At 36.9% G+C, this 21,429-nt stretch overlaps 2 long non-coding RNA genes and 1 pseudogene across 2 annotated transcripts in view; 1 reads left to right on the forward strand and 2 right to left on the reverse strand.

The window, feature by feature from the left end:
• LOC139357912 (uncharacterized) overlaps nt 1–21,429 on the reverse strand; it is a 559,919-nt gene that overhangs the window by 288,346 nt on the left and 250,144 nt on the right. The window lies entirely within an intron of this gene.
• Nucleotides 1,490–2,938, reverse strand: LOC105465448 (phosphoserine aminotransferase-like; annotated as a pseudogene).
• LOC139357713 (uncharacterized) lies at nt 15,341–19,715 on the forward strand. Its single transcript, XR_011611319.1, has 3 exons — nt 15,341–15,420; nt 19,174–19,300; nt 19,403–19,715. It is a non-coding gene; the product is annotated as an uncharacterized lncRNA (long non-coding RNA).

The following is a 21,429-nucleotide window of genomic DNA, read 5'->3' on the forward strand; positions in this document are numbered from 1 at the left end:
ACTCCAGCCTGGGCGACAGAGCGAGACTCCGCCTCAAAAAAAAAAAAAAAAAAAAAAATGCTGCATACTGCATTATTCCAACTATATGATATTCTGGAAACCCCAGCATTATTTTGCCTATGGTTTATTGTCCTTTCTCTTCCTCCCTCCCTACCGTTTCTCCATTCACATCTGGAGACAAAACACCATCTCTCCCATGAGGGATTTCTCAGAATTCTGGTCTTAGATTTTCAGATGTTTCATTTTTGAACTCACTTTTGTGTTATCTTTAGGCACGACTTCCAGGAAGGAGAAAAACAGGGGCCTATTATTTTTTATGCCATGTCTTCAGGAAATGAAAGTTTCTAAATTTGGTTTATTTTTAATGGTATTTAAATAAATTTTCTATTGTCAATTTAATACCATCTACTACCAGATTGCTCCTCCTCATTTTAAAATTTTGCCCAGAACCAAATTTGTTACACTGTTCTTATTTTTTTTAAGATGTTTTAGGACTTTAATGTTCTTTACATATTCAACATAAAATACTGACAATAGATAAACAATAGGGGAAAGACTTTTCAGCGAAGTATCACTCTCGTCCTCAAACATTACAAAGAAAACAGTCAAGAGAACAAAGGATAAGGTAATTTAACAGAAATGCTTAGTTTAATGGCATAATTGAAAAACAACCAACCAATCAACTTTCTCTTCTACTTATGGAAAGAACAGTAAAAATAAATCAAGAACTTCTAGATCTTATTCATAAAACAGCTTAAAAAGAGAAAAGGGAAGACTGGGGAGGAGGTGAAACTGTTGCTAATGGAATAAGGCACAAGGTCAAGGATTTAATAAATTCTAAAAGTGTCTACATGTATCACTGATAACCATATTATTAGAAATATCAATGTATAGAAATATAAAGTATATGGTATTAAAAACAGACCTTGCTAATATAAACATATATAAAGTATGTCACTTCTCTTGTAATAACAGTATAAAGATCTATCTGTAGTTTACCCTTTGCCTGGTACTCTTAAACCACTCCTCCAATGGTCAATATTGACCTTGAATCAACTGCTGCTGAACCAAGGAGACCCCACAGATGTCTAGATTCAGCACCTAGAGGGCCCCACCTACACTCTATGCTGGGTGTTCCCATGATTCCAGAAAAAATTAATTGCAATTTGCATTATTAAGTCCACAGGCAAGTTTGAAATGTAACTAGAAATAGTAGCAGCAAAGGCAAAACAAGTAGGAATTTGTTAGAAAAGCAACAGGATTTCTTAAAATGCTTCCAGTTCAAGTCAGAATTAAGGTGAACATTATGTCCCACCAGCTTTACAGAGCCGTAGATGTTTTGCTGTTGTTCTTTCAAGAAAGAAGAGTCTACAATAAACATGTTCATTTGAGAAAAATACTGTGTGTGTTAACTTTTTGTAGCCATCCCCAAGTTACTTTAAACTTTGTATGTTGTTCAAGAACAGAGTTTATCCTGGTTAGGATGTGTTCATAGCTGATGCATCTCCCAAAAATTTTTCATGAAGGCGGCCAGTTTCTGAACATCTTCAATCATGACAGCATTATACTGAGAGACCTGGATGCCTCCCACAGACCTATGCCTTTTCAAGGACAACATATTGAGTACAAGAGCTTTCTCAAGAAATCTTTTTTCTAGAGCATCATCTCCTTTGACATTGCCAATGCATAAAGGAATACTCATCTTGCTTCTATTTGGGGGCTCCACTGGACATACATAGAATCCTTGAGAATTATCAATAATCTCATAAATCATTTGAGATTTGAGATTTGATGGAGCTAAGTTTCTCCATGGCCGCGGCACCTCCACTGTTTTTAATCCACTCGGGGACCAAGTCCATGAGGTAGATGCGGAAACATAGAGGCCTGTTGTACAAGAAGCTGTTTCCAGCCTGCACCTTGTATTCCAGGACCGAGGGGCACTCTGGGAGGTCAAACCCCAGCAAGTCATCAGGGACAATCACCACGGTGACTGCAGCAGAGCCAACATTCTTCTGGGCACCAGCAAAAATCACATCAAAGTTGGAAACATCCACTGGCTTGGACAGGAAGTTTGAGGACTTGTCACAAACCAGTACTGCTCCCTTGATATTGGGTATAAAGTCAAACTCCACACCATGCACCATCTCATTTGCTCAATAGTACACGTGGGAGGCAGCCGGGTTGAGGTTCCAGGTGCTTGGATCTGGAATTTTTGTATAACTCCCAAGTTTAGGGTGAACAATATTTATAGTCCCAAATTTCTTGCTTCTGCAGGCTTAGGTGACCAAGCTCCTGTCACCACATAGTCCACACACCTTCCTGCTTTCAAGCCAGTCAGGTTTAAGGGGACAGCACTGAACTGGCCGGACCCATCTCCTTGCACAAAAATCACCTTAATAGTTGTCTGGAACGGCTAGCAATTCCCGCACAAGATTCTCTGTATTGTTCATAATCTTGGCAAAATCTGATGACCTGTGACTCATTTCAAGAACACTAATGCCAACTCCTGGCCGGGCGCGGTGGCTCACGCCTGTAATCCCAGCACTTTGGGAGGCCGAGGCGGGCGGATCACAAGGTCAGGAGATCGAGACCACGGTGAAACCCCGTCTCTACTAAAAATACAAAAAATTAGCCGGGCGCGGTTGTGGGCGCCTGTAGTCCCAGCTACTCGGGAGGCTGAGGCAGGAGAATGGCGTGAACCCGGGAGGCGGAGCTTGCAGTGAGCCGAGATCGCGCCGCTGCACTCCAGCCTGGGCGACAGAGCGATACTCCGTCTCAAAAAAAAAAAAAAAAAAAAAAAAAAAAGAACACTAATGCCAACTCCTTTGTAGTCTAATAATTCCTTTTGTATCTCTAACAACACTGAGTGCGGCAGCTTGGTGGGACCAGGCCCAAAGTTGACCACCTGCCTCAGGGAGTCCATGGTGCGTCGGCTAGGGCGGCGAGTCAGCTAAGGAGGACCCAACACGTGAATGGCTAGTGTTCCCGGTCGCTGCCGTGAGAGTCTACACTGTTCTTATTTTTTCAATTTCAGATATTTACCAACAGTGCTTCTCCAAGTGTTGGACAAATAGAATTTTTTTGAACTTACAGATTTTGATATGCTTGTTTACAACCATCTTTTCAATTTGAATGTCATTCTAGTTTATGGGGGAAGTATGAAATGAAAAGTATTCTTAAAAATGTGTTATTGGCTCATGACTGTAATCCCAGTACTCTGAGAGGCCAAGGTGGGCAAATCATTTGAGGTCAGGAGTCCGAGGCCTGACCAACAGGGTGAAACCCTGTCTCTACTTAAAAAAAAAAAAATAGCCGAGCGTGGTGGTGCATGCATGTAGTCCCAGTTACTGGGGAGGCTGAGGCAGGAGAATTGCTTGAACCTGGGAAGCAGAGGTTCCAGTGAGCCGAGATGGCTCCACTGCACTCCAGCCTAGGTGACAGGGCGAGACTCCGTCGCAAACAAACAAACAAACAAACAAAAAACCACGTTTTATTAATACCACCCACAAAATACACTTCTCATTCTGTTTTTTGTGTGATATGCATTTTTAGTTATCAAAATTTTCTGAATTATATATGCAAAGATTGTGGTCTTCTTGTGTAGAAACCTAATGATCCTGTGACTTTGTTCAGAACTGTTGCTAACTGTTATGTATCATCATATCTCTCTGATAACAAAACACTTCTAAATTTCCCAAGGACTTTATTACTTACATACATACAGTGATAGTGACAGGAGCGTCTACTTCATTGGCAATTGTGAAGATTAAAAGGGATATTAGATTTAAAGTATACAACACTGTGTGCATGGGCTTAAAAATTAGTTATTTTTATCAGCATTTAACATTGCATTTTAAATTTGTTTTTCTTTAAAGTTAATAGAGATATTTTATTCATCATAGAGAAAAACATGGTTTTCATATAGCTCCATATTAGGTTCAAATTATTGTGTACCCCTGCATTGTTTGCATTTTCTATATTGAATACAAGATAAACTGTAAATAAGGAGTTTGAATAAACTCTTTTTGAATACTGCCCAACATTTTTAATATTCTCTGTAATTTTCTAGAATCTACTTTCAAAATCATATTTAAAATTGCAGTTTCAGAATGAAAAATTCTACTCTCTTTCATGTTAAAAACAGTAGTGTCGATTAAAGCTCTATGTGGATTACAGACAAGTATGAAAAATATTAGGCGATGACAGGCATAGTTTAAGAAGCTTTCTATAATGCAGTATTGTTATACATTTTATTTTTTACCATTAACAATTAAAGTTTACCCGTTTTCCCAGGAATGGGTTAATCAAATACATCAAGTCATGCTGCTGACAGATTCAATCCCACTAAAATATTTCATTTTTTAAGAGTCAGAAAGAAATATGTTTGTTCTTATAAAGAAGAATAAAACAAATATTAGCAAAAGGTATCATAAACAAGGAAGGTCAGATATGATCCCTGCCAACTCCACTAAAATCCCTCACACAAACGACACATTGATTTTCACAGAGGAATGACAGTCAAGTGGGTCAACATTATATTCACATTTATTGTACTGATGTCAGAGTTGCAAGCCAAGATAAGATTGCAAAAACAATTTTTTAAAGTGGCATATTTTATTCCATCTAAATATTTGTACACACACACAATACACACACACAATATTTATGTATTTTTCCCCCCTCTGGTGATTTCTCATGGCCAAATTCTCTTCAATCTGGTGTCCTTCTGGCATTCTTAGACCTCCACACTCTTAAAGGCCATTGCATATGACTAGGAGCAAGGGACTAGATCACTGGCCAGACAGATGGTGAGGAATAGTTAATTGGCCCACTTGAGAAGATGATGAGTTACTCAGACTATGGCTTTGTCAAGGGAAATGAAAAATAGATTACATCTGTTTTAACAATTAAATGATTTCTCAATTGCTTATTTCAAATAATATAATAAATAAAGGTTTTTGAAGATACTAAGAAGCTTACATATATTAATCTCTTAATTCTGATGATGGTTTTATGGGGATACCAATACTAGTATTCTTATTTTATAGATGAGAAATCTGAGACACTGAAAAATTAAGAAAGTCACCCAGGATCACTCAGAATACGAGGAAAGCCAAGAATCCAAACTAAGCAGATTTTCTCCAAAGTCATTAGATAACTACATTATGTCTCTGCTTTGAGTTCTAGAATGTTTCCAAATATATTTGTAATTATAAAAGTAAAATATGGTCACTGAACACAATTTGGAAAACATAGAATGGTAAAAAACAGACAACCAACTGTAACCCTCCCACCTAAAGGGAAGCATTTCAAACTGTTAGTAGGTTTAACAGGGTTGTAATAATTTCTATACATTCTGCATTTTGATCTGTTTTCTTTCTTTAAAAATAAAACGGTTTTCTTCAAACATTATATTGTAAGCATTTGACTTTAGCGATAGCTCTAATAGGTTAAGAGCATACTGGTCATTAACTTTTTTTTTTTTTTTTAAACGAGAAAACCAGAACAACCTAAATATCAATGGATTTTCTAGGAACAATCAAAGAATTGAGAGAGTAGAATAAACTGGTACCCTGAAATCTGGAGACACTGCCCGAAAAATCACCGATCTCACAAGAAACAGATCAGCTTACCTGGAATAGAAGATGCTGAAGCCATGACCTGATAGAAGCACCTAAAGAGTAATTTTAACAAATGGCTGGAAGTGGAGTGCAAAATAGCATGAGGAATAAACTCCTGAGGTTCGCAGTCTTTGAAGTCCCTAACATGTTGATGGGTTTTACCTCCAGTAAGTTCTTATGGTAAAGAATCAAGAAATTCCCTGGTGCTTCTGGCCTGGGGAGCAGTAGAGAAACCAACTTGAAATATACCCAGATCATTCTCCATAACAAAAACCTGGCTGGCAGGTAGGAGAAAAGACCTTATCAGATCATTATCACACCTGGGAATAGGACAATTATCTAACGAAGCATCCTCTGGCCTTTCTGTCTCACCAGCTTGAGAAAGAAACACTTGTGAAGGTCACCGCCAAGAGATGCAAGGTCACTAAAAGATTGTTTTAATTATAATATTATAGAAAGCTTCCTTTCCCCCATAAAACCACCAAATCAACAAGGTTTCAGTTTAATAACTGTGGATTACAGTTGAAATAGCTGCAAGTCTCAGGTTTTAAGAAGTTCCTAGGAGAACACAAAAGCAACAGAGGAAAGAAAGTAGATGCTAGCGGAATTTGAAACTCCTGACACCTACAGCTATAACAAAGATTAAACACAACACAACTCACAGTCAAATTAACAGACAGCCTCACAGTAAAGGTGTGTTTGCATCATTTCCTATTATCTGATACAAATATGCTCAACTTTCAACAAAAAAATTGTGAGACATTAAAAAAGTCAGGAAATGACAGTCTGAAGAGACAAAGCAAGCATCTGAATATGACTCAGAAGTAACACTGAAATTATCAGACACACATATGTAGGGATATTTATAATGGCCAATATGTTACAGGTAGAATTAGACAACATTCAAGAATAGATGGGTAATATAAGCAGAGAGATGGAAACTGAAAAAGGATCAGAAGAAAATGCTTGAAATAAAAGAACTAATAACAATTAAAAATATATTTGATGGACTCATCAGCAGACTGAATATGGCTGAGGAAAAATTAGTGAGCTTGAGGATCCTTCAGTACAAATTCAAACTAGAATGCAAAGAGAAAATAAGATAAAGAAGCTGATTTCGAGATGCTGAACTCAAATGATCCTCCTTCTTCAGCCTCCCAAAGTGCTGAAATTACAGGTGTGAGCAACCATTTTTGGCCTTTTTTTTTTTTCTTTTTCTAATCTTGGTAAATCGAAATGGTGTAACATGGTGGTATAATCACCACTGTTTTAAATTTTATTTTATGGATTACTAACACCATTACTGGTATATAGTGATTATTTTTTGTTCTAAGTCTTTAACTGTATTAAATTCATTTAATTTCCTTATCTGTATTAACTCATTTATTTCTCATATAGCTCTGAAGTAGGTACTATTAATATGTTCATTTGTGGATAAAGTAATAGTCACAAAAAGTGATTAAATAGCTTTGTCCTCACAACAGGGACCATTAGAGTTGACGTTTATTTGAACGTGACCATTATTATTATAGAGTTCATACCATTAACCTCAATTTTTGAGTACTTCTCTGCTTGAGATGAAACATATTATTTTGTGTAGTCATTCCTGATTGAAATGTATTTTCATGCTTTAGTTCTTTATTGCAGCATAGAATTTTTTAATTAAAAAAACTAAATCTGGAAAATACTTGAATATGACAGGAATACATAAATTTATCATGAATGATTGAATGTGGCAGTCATTATTTACAAAGTCTTTTTATTCAAAGCTATTTATGGAATTTTATGATAAATAACATTTTGATTTTTATAGATAAATCTACCTTTCATTTAGTTGATTTTCTGACTTCGATATTCAGCTTTGAAAAGGTGATCTCCTGTAGTCCCAGCCACTTGGGAAGACGAAGTGGAAGATCTCTTGACCTAGGAATTTGAGTCCAACCTGGGCAACATAGTGAGACTCATCTCAAAACAAAACAAAACAAGGTGATCCCCATCTCCATTACTATATAATTAAAACGAGATGTTTCTTAACAGGCAAGTACTCTTTATCCACAAGCTTCTTCTTGGTGTTTCTTCACTTCATTTTAACTGTGTATTCTGAACATCATGAATTATTCTGTTGATATTGTATAAGGTTCTCCAAAGAAACAAAACTATTAGTATATAGATATAGAAGATTTGTTACGGAAATTAACTCACACAATTATAGAGGCTGGCAAGTCCCACAATCTGTCACATGGATGCTAGAAACTAGTGAAAACTAGTGAACTAGGAAAGCAAATGTAATTCAGTCCAAAGCTGAAGACCTGAAAACATGGCGGGGGTGGGGAGAACTCCTGTAAGTTTTCCTGCCCTGGAGTCTAAAGGCTTGAGATCCAGGATTTCTATTGCCTGAGGGGAAGATATGTGTCCCAGCTCAAGGAAAGATGCAGATAATTTGTCTTTCTTCAACCTTTTTGTTCTATTCAGGGCCCCAACTAATTGGACAATGCCTGGCCACACTGGGAAGAGTAAATCTTCTTTACTGATCCGAATGGCAATTTCTTTCAGAAAGACATGCCCAGAAGTATTTTTAGCCAGTTATCTGAGCATCCCTTAGCCCCATCAGGTTGACAAATAAAATTAATCTTCTCAGATATATACTAAGACAATACGCCATCTTATAGTCTAATTATGTCATTTTAGTGGACTTTCATTGTGAACACTTGTTCTTTTGATAAGTATAACTTATTTATTCCAGCTCTTATTTTTCACTCTGAACTAATCAAGCTCATAGAAACCACAATTCCTAGTACGTGCCATTGGTAATTATTAGTGAGCATGTGAGTATCTGGAGCTATCTGTGTCATTGTACTTTTGAGTGCCCAATGCTCTGAAACGTCATTTATGCATTTATTTAATACATATTACTTGGGTCTTTACTATGTGCTAAGAAGGTGAGCAAATTTTCTGTAAATGGACAGACAGTAAATATTTTAGACTTTGTGGACCACACACATTTTGTTTTCTGTAGTATCCTGCCCCTTGTCTTCCTCCTCCTACTTCTTCTTCCCCCAATTTTTCTACAACCCTTTGAAAAAGTGAGAACTGTTATTAGTTCCAAAGCCATACATAGGCCATTTGTTGATTCCTGTTAGTATCAGAGTTTCAGTGGTGGGTGATGGCTGATGCTGATAATGTCTACACATTGACAGAACTCACAAAATTTACACCTAATTGAAAAGGATTCCAAAGGAATACAGGCCACTATAATGCAACCTATGAGTTGGGAGATTCAGAGAAGACCATTCAGTAACATTGAACTGAGACCCAAAGTGCACCTGTGAATTACTATCTTGTCCTATTAGTGTTAAATTTGCAGTCTCTTGAAAACCATAGATCTTAGGAAGACAGGGTCATTGTGAACCTTCACCACTGTATCTTCAGATCCTAGCTCTATGCCATTAAGGAATATATAAATAGTTGCTGAATAGATAAAGATCAGAATTTGAACAAAACTAGGGTGGAAAAGATACGTCTCAGGGTCCCTTCACATTTCTCACTTGAATGCAAGGTAGACAGCAGCTTGCTCTTTTGGTTGGTAGAGAACCTATCTGAGACTGTGTGGGAAGTTTGATCACTATCATTTTGTTGGCGCGCACTCTATGTCATAAGGTGAAGTAGGGATAAGCTTAAGGTGAAGACTGGGTAGTGATTTACCAATCAACTGTCACTTTTTAATTAAGTGGAAAGTTCTTTGAGATTCTGACAAGAGGCTGTCATTCTCACCTTTCATGGGTTATATTAAAATTTTATCCATGTCTATGCCTTTCTAAGTATTTTAGGGAGAGGTGAAAAATTCACCATGTGAGTTTTGTAGGTAAATCAGAAATGGAAACACAGATTTTAGAGGCAAATAGGTCTTTATCCCAGATTTAATGTATATACCTCACATCTTTAATGAAGGATAAAGTGGAAAGTGGTATTCACATTACGCATGGGGTTTACCTGGGTTTGGCAAAGTTAGAAAGCAGGTAACTCGACTTTAAGTGCTTTCTGTCTTGGGGTTCCTCTGCCTTAATCTTTATGGGTGACTAAGTTTTTACTCCTGATTTCATAGATGTTCAAGTTTTTTTTTTTAAGTATAGGTATATTTTATTTTTAGGTAAAATTTAAAATTTAGAAGTCTTCATCATCCTCACTAGAACCTCATACTGAACTACTGAGACTGTACCTCAATAATAGATCTCCATTCCTTTTGCTGTGACTTTTGTCTAAAATACCATCTCTGATCCCTATGACTGCTATAATAGCTTTATGACTATTGTACTTCCATCCGTGTTTTTCCACTACGGTTTTCTTGTGATTTGCATCCTGGGTTATAATTCAGAAATTCAAATCTGATCATGCTAGGAACTTACTTAAAACCCTTCAGTAACATTCCATAGCTGAGAAGGCTTTTCTCAGCATAAACTGTCCGAAAGTAGCAGTTGGAGCTAACTGCTGCCTACTGGCCTAGCTGCATCGTAAACCAGAAACTTTAGCTTTTCATATCAACTAGATTGGCCTTATTTCTATACCAGAAGTCATATAGTCCTTTCCCACCTCCAAGCTCTCAAAAATCCTGAAAGCCATACTTTCATAATACTTCCCAAGCACTGAGTTACTTAATCTCCATTTTCAAGTCCATATGAAATGTCTTTTTATCCAGGGAGATGCTCATGATTCTCTTGCATTTGTTAGATTTCTCCATTGACCAGGACTCATAGAGCCCCGTTACTCTCTTCCTTAATAATTGTCAGAAATATAAAAATAGAGAGCTCAACTTGAACTAAAGAAGAGAGAAAGAAGAAAACTGTTGGAGATATGTTAATAATTACAATTAGCAAGCAAAAATATCTTTTAAAATTACTTTAGGAAATTGGAATTAAAGAATGGGTAAGACTACTTGTGTGGTGTGTTTATTTGTGTATGCATGTGCTTTTACATTTAAAAAATACCTTACATGTAGTTTTCCCAATTACCATATATTACTTTTAGAATCAAAGGACAGTAGTTGTTTTTGTCTCATCAATCAGAAGGTATGCTTAAAGAGTTCAGAAACTGTTATTTTTATTCTAAGGACACTTGTAATTTTAGCACAGTGTTTTGAACTGTTGTCACTTTTATATACTTGGTAAATATAATGAAGAAAGAAACTAAAATGAAGTGTTTAATAAATAAATAAATTTAATGCCTTTGCCATACTCCCATGTGGCTTAATTAAAATTTATTTTTCTTCTTTTTTTTTTTTTAGTTCTGTAGGGTCTTGCTTTTCTAGATAAAAATATAGTGATAAATTCACCCACCAAATTTTCTAAAGCTGTTTCTCCTCAAGTAACATGCCTTTAAATAGGTTTATTTTCAAGACAAGGCCTTAAGAAGTGGGAAACCAGGGTAGTGGTGAAATAGCAGGAACAACATTTTATGTGTAAGAGTCCATTTTAATACTCTGTTCATACTATATAGAGATTATCTTGTTCTAATACAATATGTATCAAAACCCAGTGTCAGATTCTTAGACTCCAAGGAGCAGAATTGACTCTACATGATTTTAAATTTCAAGCAGCATTTCTGAGATTGGAAAAAAAAAATCTCTCAGTAGATATTTCTTCTCTGTAATTCTTTAATTATATTGAAGGAATATTCTCAAAATACACTATCTACCCTGTTTTAAAAACATTTCTCTAACTAGGAAAGTAGTGTCACTAGGGACTTCAATAATCTGTCTGAAGTACATATAGCAACATCTGGACTATTTGCAATCTATTAGCCCTGGATCCAAAATAGCTTTTCTATTCCTAAGTAATCAGTTCTGCGCATTTCCTTACAGCTCTGAGGATTATACTGAAAAACAACTGCCAATTTTTTTAAGGAAATAAATTTAAATAATCATGGAGAATTAATTTCTCTTCAATCCAGCTAATTTTCTCCTACTACTGCTGCTGCCATGGTCATTTTTACTAGATAATGTAGATATGGGTGTAATATCATGAACTAAAAAGTGGACATAATTGCAAATTTTGGGCAAAAATGTGTTTGGGTTGGGGTGATGATAACAAACAACGTGATATTCTCATGTTTTCAGTCTTGAGAAGTCAAATGTCTCCGTTGGATACGATGTTAAGGTAATGTTTTCCTGTAAAGAAACAAAAATGTTAATGTCTATAATTGTATTGGTAGAAAGTATATTTCAGATGTTATGTAAAATTAATTTTTAGAAACCAATTTATACTTATTGTAACTATATTATACAGATAACTAAGCTAAGGCAAGTGTTTGAAAGGGGAAGAAAAGTGTTTATTTAAATATACTTTTTTCTGTTTTGTTTTGTTCTGGTTTTGGTGTGTTTGCCAAAGTTCTGTGTTAATGGAACAATCTGAAAAAAAATATGTAAAAGGGTCGATGAAGTAAAAAGTAGCATATTTAATTTATATTTGAATTTAAACCTATGGCTTTTAAACTTAGGGAAATCACAGACCTTTCTGATGATCTAAAGAAAAACATAAATATTATCCATAGGAAAAAATGCAAATGCAAATAAAAACAGCACATATAAATTTCTACTACAACCCTTTAACTTCCCTTGATCCTCCCTTCCACAACACTTCCCACCCCTGTCCTTCCACCTAGGCCAAGGATTCTGGTGAACCTTGCCTTAGAGCATGATCCCCTCCATGACTCCAGGTAGCAAGTGTTATTGGCATGTAAATTATATTATGCGGAGAAATAACAGTAAGGCTAAAAATATATACACAGCAGAATTAGATTAAGAAGAGTGAAAACATCCTGAAACCAACATCTGTACTGTTTAATTAAAGATGATTTTTGGAGGTTGCTGGGGCTGGGGGCTGGAGGAAATGGGAGACACTGGTCCAAGAATACAGAGTGAAATTTTAAAATGAGATGATTTTTCATTTCCATCTTTAAACTCTTCATTAAAAAGTTAAAATCCAAAATAAATGCGTATAATTTTATTTCTCACTTAATTAAAATAGACCCAACTTGTGAAGTTTATTTTTTTAATGTATGGTTGAAAATGGCTTTTCTTCCTAGTACTTATTTTTGGTAATAGAAACACTAGACTGTGAATTCCTTTGGCATAAGAACAATGTCTCATTTTCTTCTTCATATTTAGCACCTTGTAAAGGATCCACCATACTTTACAAGGGAAGTAAATATTTGTGAAGGGAGGGACCAATGGAGGAACAAAAATAGAAGAAATGAAGAACTTTAAGAAGTGAATAGGAAACAAACAAAGGAATGAATAAAGGACTGAAAAAAAAATAAAAAGCAGCAGTATAGCCAATTACCAACTTATTTATCAATGTACCACAAAGGTCTCCCTCTTTCTGGCTTTGAATTCTTCCTACTGAAATGACAACTTTCTTAGTAGTATAAATATGTGGAAAAAGTTGCAGAAGAAATAAGATTTTATGCTAAAGAGAGCTTCCTCAAACTCAGTCAGGCTCTGTTAGACTCTTTATGGTACTGTGAATAAGGCATGATACTTTGGGCACTGGAAAAAACATATTGAAAATGCCCCAGTTTGTGCTTCCCTGTCTCTCTCCCTTCTGTCTGCTGCTTTCGTAATTTCCCATATTCAAACCCTTCACTTCAATATTCTAAAATCGTCTCTTTCTGCTCATCAGTCCATTAACTTTACTCTCCCTTTCCTTCACAGTTGATCCTTATTTATCATTGAAATGGACCTTCTCACCTACATTACTGGTGATTGAGTCATAAAAAGGTAAAGCATTTGCACATGCATTCTGTACCTTGAAACTTTACTGAATTCATTTACCAGACCTAGGAGCTCTTTAGATGAGTCTTTAGGGTTTTTCTATGTATAAGGTCATAACATCAGCAAACAACAACAGTTTGATTACTGATTTATATGCCCTTTTTATTTTTTTATTGTGATTTTTTTTTTTTTTTTTTTTTTTGGCTCAGACTTCCAGTACTATGTTAAATAGAAGTGATGAAAGTGGACATTCTTGTCTTGTTTCAGTTCTCAAAGGGAATGCTTTCAACTTTTCCCCATTCAGGATTATGTTGGCTGTGGGTTTGTAAACATTAAGGTATATCCCTTCTATGCCAATTTTGCTGAGGGTTTTAATCATAAACAGATGCTGGATTTTGTTGAATGCTTTTTATGTGTCTATTGATCATATGGTTTTTGTTTCTAATTTTGTTTATATGAGGTATCACATTTATTGATTTGCATATATTAAACCATCTCTGTGTCTCTGGTATGAAATCCACTTGATCATGATGTACTATCTTTTTGATATGCTGTTGGATTAGTTTAGTTGGTATTTTGTTGAGAATTTTTGTAACTATGTTCATCAGGGATATTGGTCTCTAGTTATTTGTTCTGGTTGTTGTTGTTATATCCTTTCCTGATTTTGTTATTAGGGTGCTACTGGCTTCTTAGAAAAATGTAGGAAGGATTTCCTCTTAATCTTTTAGAATACTTTCAGCAGGATTGGTACAAATCATCTTTGAATGTCTGATATAATTCAGCTGTGAATCCATTTCCCTTTGAAGTTAATCTTTACTTTTAGTCCACTGTGGTGTAAGAGAATATTTTATATTATTTTGATTTTTTAAAATTTATTGAGACTTGTTTTGTGGCCTATCACATGGTCTATGTTGAAGAATGTTCCATGTGCTGATGAAAACAATGTATATTCTGCATTTGTTGAGTAGAATGTTCTGTAAATCTGTTAAATCCATTTGCTCTCAGGTATAGTTTAAAACCATCATTTCTTGTTGACTTTCTGTCTTGATGACCTCTCTAGTCCTGTCAGTGGAGTATTGAAGTCACCCAACATTATTGTGTTGCCATCTATATCATTTCTTAGGCATAGTAGTATGGCGTTATGAATTTGGGAGCTCCAGTGGTAGGTGCATATGTATTTAAGATTGTGATATTTTCCTGTTAAGTTAATCCTTTTATTATTATATAATGTCCTTCTTTGTCTTTTTTTACCCTGTTGTTGTTTTAAAATCTGTTTTGTCTGATATAAGAATAGTAAATCCTGCAGACTTTTAGTTTTCACTTTCATGGAATATCTTTTTCCACCCTTTTACCTTAAGTTTATGTGAGTCCTTATGTGTTAGGTGAGTCTCTTGGAGACTCTTGGAGACAGCAGATCCTTGGTTGGTAAATTTGTATACACTCTGCCATTCTGTATCTTTTAAGGGGAGCATTTAACCCATTTAAATTCAATATTAGTATTGAGATGTGAGGTACTGTTCTATTCGTCATGCTGGTTATTGCCTAAATATCATGTTTATTTTTCACTGTCTTATTGTTCTATTGGGCCTGTGAGATTTCTGCTTTAAGGAGGTTCTGTTTTGATGTATTTTGAGGGTTTGTTTCAAGACTTAGAACTCCTTTTAATATTTCTTATAGTGCTGGCTTGGTAGTATTAAATTTATCTAAAAAATGCTTTATTCTTCATTTATGGAGTTTCGTTTTGCTGGATACAAAATTCTTGGCTGACAATTATTTTGTTTAAGGAGGCTAAAGATAGGACCCCAGTTTCTACTAGCTTGTAAGGTTTCTGCTGAGAAACCAGCTGTTAATCTGATAGGTTTTCCTTTACAAGTTACCTGATGCTTTTGTCTCACAGCTCTTAAGATTCTTTCCTTTGTCTTGAATTTAATAAGCTGATGACTATGTGCCTGGGTGATGATCTGTTCGTAAAGAATTTCCCAGAAGTTCTATCAGACCCTTGTATTTGGATGTCTACATCTCTAGCAAGGCCAGGTAAGTTATCCTCAATTATTCCTTCAAATAAACTTTTCAAGCTTTTAGGTTCTCTTCTTCCTTAGAAACATCAATTCTTCTTAGGTTTGGCTAATAATTTAACATAATCCCAAATTTCTTGGAGATTTTGTTCATTTTTTAAAATTCTTTTTTTCTTTGTCTTTGTGTGATTGGGTTTATTTAAAAGCCTTGTCTTCAACCTCCAAGGTTCTTTTTTCTATGTATTCTAGTTTATTGTTGAAATTTCCCAGTGCATTTTATATTTCTATAAGTGTGATTTTGATTTCCAGAAGTTGTGATTGTTTTTCCTTCATATTTATTTCTCTGTAGAATTTTTCTTCCATATTGAGTATTGTTTTCAAAATTTCTTTAAGTTGATTATCACCTTTCTCTGGTACCTTCTTGAATAGCTTAATAATCAACCTTCTGAATTATTTTACCTGGCAATTTGGAGATTTCTTTTTGATTTGAATTCATATTTCGGGAGCTGGCATGATATTTTGGGGGTGTTGTAGAACCCTGTTTTGTCATATTACCAGAATTACTTTTCTGGTTTCGTCTCATTTGGGAAGACTATTTCAAAAAATTGTTCTTGAATTTATTTCTGATTGGACTTTTTTTTTTTTTTTTTAGTTCTTGCTTTTTCCTCTTAAGGATTAGAGTTTAATATTTATTTTAGCCTAATTTGAATTTTGGTGCTTGTGTGGGTGAAGACTGTATAAGGTCCTTAGTTACAGAGTCTTTGCATGCTGACTTTGTCCAATGCCTGCTGTAGTAGTTGTATTTTTGGTGTATAGGCGAGTTCTTTGTCTTCTATGGAGTTGAGATGGTAGGTATCCCTTGAAACTTATCTTGTTCTCTCATAGTGTATAGTTTATTTATTTATTTATTATTTTCCTGGTATTTTATTTACAGAGTTGATGGTAGGTAATTCTGGGTAGGCACCTGTTGTGGCTAAGGCAGGTGTGTAGATGTGATGCCCATTGGCCGGCCGATGTCCTAGCCTTGATGAAAGTTGCTGGGGGAACTTTTTATTAGACGTGTTGAGGTTTTGTCAGGGTGAAGATTAGGAGCTATTTCAGTTCCCCTGACAGGTCAGCAGGAAAGCCATCCATCTCACAGTCTCACTTTGTTGTCCCAGTGTTGTGACTATTCAGATTGTACAGGCACCTCTTTCTGTCTATAGGAAGGTTGATGTTCCAAGTAGGGAGGAATTATGACTCTACCTCTAGTGCAGGGCTGAATCTGGAATTCACTACTCCTGTGGAGCTGTACTCACCCTGGATTGTTCCAGAAAGGCAGTCTATAGGTGCATCCATGCTGCATTCCTGTGGGGGAAGCCCCAGCTGTGTCTGTGGTAGTATGCCAGTGGGGAACAAGGACCCCTGCTCTGAGGCCCTTTATGATTATAGAGGCTGCCTGCCTGTTGGAGAATAAGGGCAGGCATTCTCTACTTCACCTAGCACTGAAACTGTGTCTCTGCTGTGAGAAAGAAAGTACCTACGAGTGGGAAGATTTGGAACTCGAGGCCTGCTGTTCAGATTCTTGTCCCATAAGGCAATACCTTGATGTGGTGCTCTCCTCCTTCCTTTAGTGATGGGGCTTCCTGAGAGCCAGACTGCAGCAATTGTTACTGCTTTTCTGGGTCTAGCCACCCAGTGGGGCTTCATGCTGGTGCTGGGGAATACCTGCAAAGAGTTTGTGATGTGATCCATCTTCAGGTCTCTGAGACAGCCATGTATACCAGCACAACTCTAGTGGATGCGGCAGGGAAGTAGAGTAGACTTGGTGAGAACACTGGTTGAAGATGTGTTTAGTGTTCTGGCTTTCTTGAATGCTGGCTATGCTAGCAGTGAAGTTGTCCATGACTGCTAGCAACTTCACTGCTAGAATAGCCAGCATTTGAGAAAGGTAACCAGGACCTCTGGTTAGCCAGGATTATTCTGGCAGTAGAATTAGCTGTTGCTTTCTCCTTCCTGTTAGCAGGGTTATTCTGTTATGAGTTGCTGTAAAGGCAAGAGTTGGTTGGCCTCTAGCCAAGAGGTGGTGCTTTCAAGAGAGCATCAGCTGTGGTAGTAGCAGTGGAATATAAGCTTGGCCTAAGTTGATCAGGGGAGATATTCTGATATCTCAGATGATGGGTGGGGCCATAAAGCTCTCAAGAGTTTTTGTCTTTTGTGTTCAGTTACCAGCGTGGGTAGAGAAATGTCATCAGGTGGAACAGGGTTAGGCGATCTGAGCTCAGACTCTCCTTGGGCGGGGGGCTTGCTACAGCCACTGTGGGAGATGGGGTGTGGTTCTCAGGCCAATGAGGTTTTACCTTAGAGGAGATTATTGCTGTCTTTGCTGTGACGTATAGCTCACCACAGAAGTGAGAGATAGCTTGTAGCAAAAGATCTCACCCAGCTCCCGCACAGTTGGTGAGGCTGGTCTTGCTCCCCGCCCTGCTAACAGCACCAAGTTTAGATCCAGGCAACCTGCCTGCAGAACACTGATCTTGTTCCAGGCCGTAAACTTCCCGGCTGAGAAATCATGCTCGGCTTTCAGGCCTCTCCCCTCCCAGTCTTCCCACAATGTCGTCGGTGGCTCCCATGCGTGTATCTGCAGCAGTTTCTGTTTGCTCCCCAGATTCTACTCAAAAAAGCCCTTGCCCGGTCAAAATTATTACAAAATTTGTTCAGAAGTTTCTTATACCCTGTGACTCCTCCCTAATTCTGCTGGCTGCCTTCCCTAAGGGCCCCTGTGAGATATACCCACGGATGGCTTTCCCAGGCTTGAGCTTTGGCGACTGGGAGTGCCTATAACGTCTTCCCACTGCTACTTTTACATTTCACGCGGCTCCCTAAATCTGTTCTAGCTCTAGCTCAAGTTATGTCCTTCTCTAGTGATCTGGATTTTCAGATTCCCTGGTGGGGATATGTGTTTGAAGGAAGGTTTTCCCTCCTCAGATTTTGGGAACACACAATTTTTCACCTGTCTGGTGGAATTTGCAGCGGTGTGCCACCTCTTTCAAGGGATTAGTGAATTCTTTTAGTTTCCTGGCATATTCCCACAGTGGCTCTTGAAACAAAAGTTCACTGTGTGAGTGTCCACACACTGTTCTGTCCATCCAAGTGGCAGCTGCACACCCTGTCTCCTATCTACTATCTTCCTTCCTTCTATTTTATAATTGTTTTAATTAAAATTTTCATTCAGAAGTATCATAGCAATTTATCCGTTTATCAGCATTTGTACTTCAATTCATTTACCGATGTAGATTCCCCAGGTCACACAGATCATAGCCCATGTTCTTAATCTTTATGTTCTTCTTATTAGCTTATATAAATAGTTTGTCAGGTGAAGATGTTCACATTTAAAACTTCTTTTATGTTGAAATATGGCATACATTTAAAAGAAAAACATATCCCATCAATATTTATTTCATATGTACATTCGCAAAAATAATTATTAAATGATTCCCTTACTTGAAAATAACAAAGATATTAAAAATAATTTTAGATTTTACATTTGTCTTTATAATATTTAAGTTACTAGAGTTCTTTTTGGGGTTCATACGTGATATGGAGACCTTATTTTCCTGCTTTGGTGGGAATAACGGAGGTAAGTATTTTTTTTCAAACATTACCTGTTGAATAACCAATTTTTTTCCAGCAATTATAAATGCTAACCTATGTATATTGCAAACCAAAATGCCTTCACCTAGGCCTTTTATTATGAATAATTGATTTTGCTTATTCATTTATTAATTATAAGTTTATAGAAGAAGGAGGCAAAGCAAGATGGCGGAATAGAACTCTCCAACGTTTGTCCCCATGCAGCAACACCAAATTGAACCAACTATCCATGCAAAAAAAGCATCCTTATCAGAAATAAAAATCTGGTGAGTAGTGACAGCACCTAGTTCTAACATAATATCTAGGAAAGAGGCATTGAAGACTCTTGCATTACCTACATTACCCCTCTCCCATTCCTTGTGTCATAGGGAGAGACAATCTGTGTCCTGGGAGAGGGACAGTGAAGTGAGCATGGAACTTTGCATTGGAGTTCAGTACTGCTCTGTCACAGGGGAACATGACACATGGCAGAATTCTGCTGGTTTCTGCAGGGGACCATCTATATCAGCCCTGGGCCAAAAGGAATTCCCCACCGGTGTAGGAGGAACCTGAGTTTAGCTGGCTTCACTTTTGCTGACTAAAGTGGCCTGGAATCTGGAAGAAAATTGAGCAGCAGTCAGGCCACAAGAACTGCAGTCATTGTATAAGCTCTAATGTTTTTCTGGTCTCAAAGGCAGTGGACTTGAGGTATGTGTAACCTAGCATGACACCAGCTGTGGTAGGCAAGGGAGTGCTTACATCATTCCTCCCCCAACTCTAGACAATGCAGCTCAGTGAGAGACTCCTTTTGCTTGTGGTAAGAAGAGGATAGAGTACAGAGAACTTAGTATTGCAACTTGTGTACCAACTCAGCCACAGTAAAATAAGGCATGAAGCAGATTCCTGAAGCCTCCAATTTCAGGCCTTAGCTTCTGTATGGCATTTCCAGATGCACTCCAGGCCAGAATAAAATCAATTGCCTTTAAAGAAAGAATGTAATCCTGGCAGAATTCACCACCACGTATAAAAAAGCCCCTTGGCCTTAAATAAATGTTAGCAATAGGCAGTAGTTGCCATGGGCCTTGGGCAAGACTCAGTACTGTGCTGGCTTCAGGTGTTACCCAGTGCAGTGCCAGCTACAACATCCATGGGAATGCTAACATAACTTTTCTCTAATTCCAGGTAGCACAATGCATAGAAACTCCTTTGTTTGGGGGAAAAAAGAGGAAAGGCGTGAGACACTTTGCCTGGTTACTATGGGAATTCTCACTTATCTTACCCAAGTCTGCCAAGGTGGCACCCCCAAGAGTCAGCAAGAGTTGCAGCATTACTGGGCTTGGCATGCCCCAGTGCCAGTATGGTTGCAGTGACTACAGGCTTAGAGCACAACACTCAATTCCCTTTGAATACTTAGAAAGCTTTCTCAAGAAGGATGACCACAAACAAGTCAATACTAGAATACTTAACTCTTCAATGCCTAGACATCAGCAAACATCTTCAAGTATCAAGAACATCCAGAAAATCATGACCTTGCTGAGCAAGCTAAATAAGCACCAGTCACAAATCTCAGAGTGTTGGAGATATGTGACTATTGAGACAGAAAAATCAATAAAGCAGTCTTAAGAGAGCTCAACAAACGAAGATAACACAGAGAAGGAAAGCAGAGTTCTGTCAGAGAAATTTTAAAAATATATTGAAAAAATTTTTTAAAAAGTAAGCAGATATTCTGGAACTAAAATATCCAATTGAAAAGCTGAAAACTGCATCAGGGTCTCTCAACAGCAGAACTGACAAAGCAGAAGAAAAAATGAGTCAGCTTGAAGACAGACTATATGAAAATACATAATCAGAGGAGAGTAAATAATAAAAAAGTAGATCAGGATAAACATTTTAATCTAATAAATAATAATAGAGAACTTTTCAAACCTACAGAAAGATATAAATTTCCAGGTAAAAGAAGGCCATGAAATAGCAAGCAGACTCAACCCAAATAAGACTACCTGAACGCATGCAATAATCAAATTCTCAAAAGTCGTGGATAAAGAAAGGACTCTAAAAGCAGCAAGAGAAGAGAGTGGGATGACGTATTGAAAATGCTGAAAGAAAATAAAAGTCCAACCTAGAATACTATAACAGCAAAATTATTCTACAGTTATGACAAAAATAAAGACTTTCCCAGAAAAACAAAAGTCTGAGGGATTTCTTTAACATTAGATTTGTCTTCAAAAAATGCTGAAGAGAGTTCTACAATCAAAAAAAAAAAAAAAAGGGCTAACAAGCAACAATAAATGATTTGAAAGTATAAAATTAAGTGGTAATAGTAAGTACACAGACAAATGCAGAATAACACTATAATAGTGGTGATATAAACCACTCATATCATCAGTAGGAAGACAAAAAGACAAACCTATGAAAA

This window comes from Macaca nemestrina, chromosome 13, assembly GCF_043159975.1.
Source record: "Macaca nemestrina isolate mMacNem1 chromosome 13, mMacNem.hap1, whole genome shotgun sequence".
In the NCBI taxonomy this organism is placed as follows: Eukaryota; Metazoa; Chordata; class Mammalia; order Primates; family Cercopithecidae; genus Macaca; species Macaca nemestrina.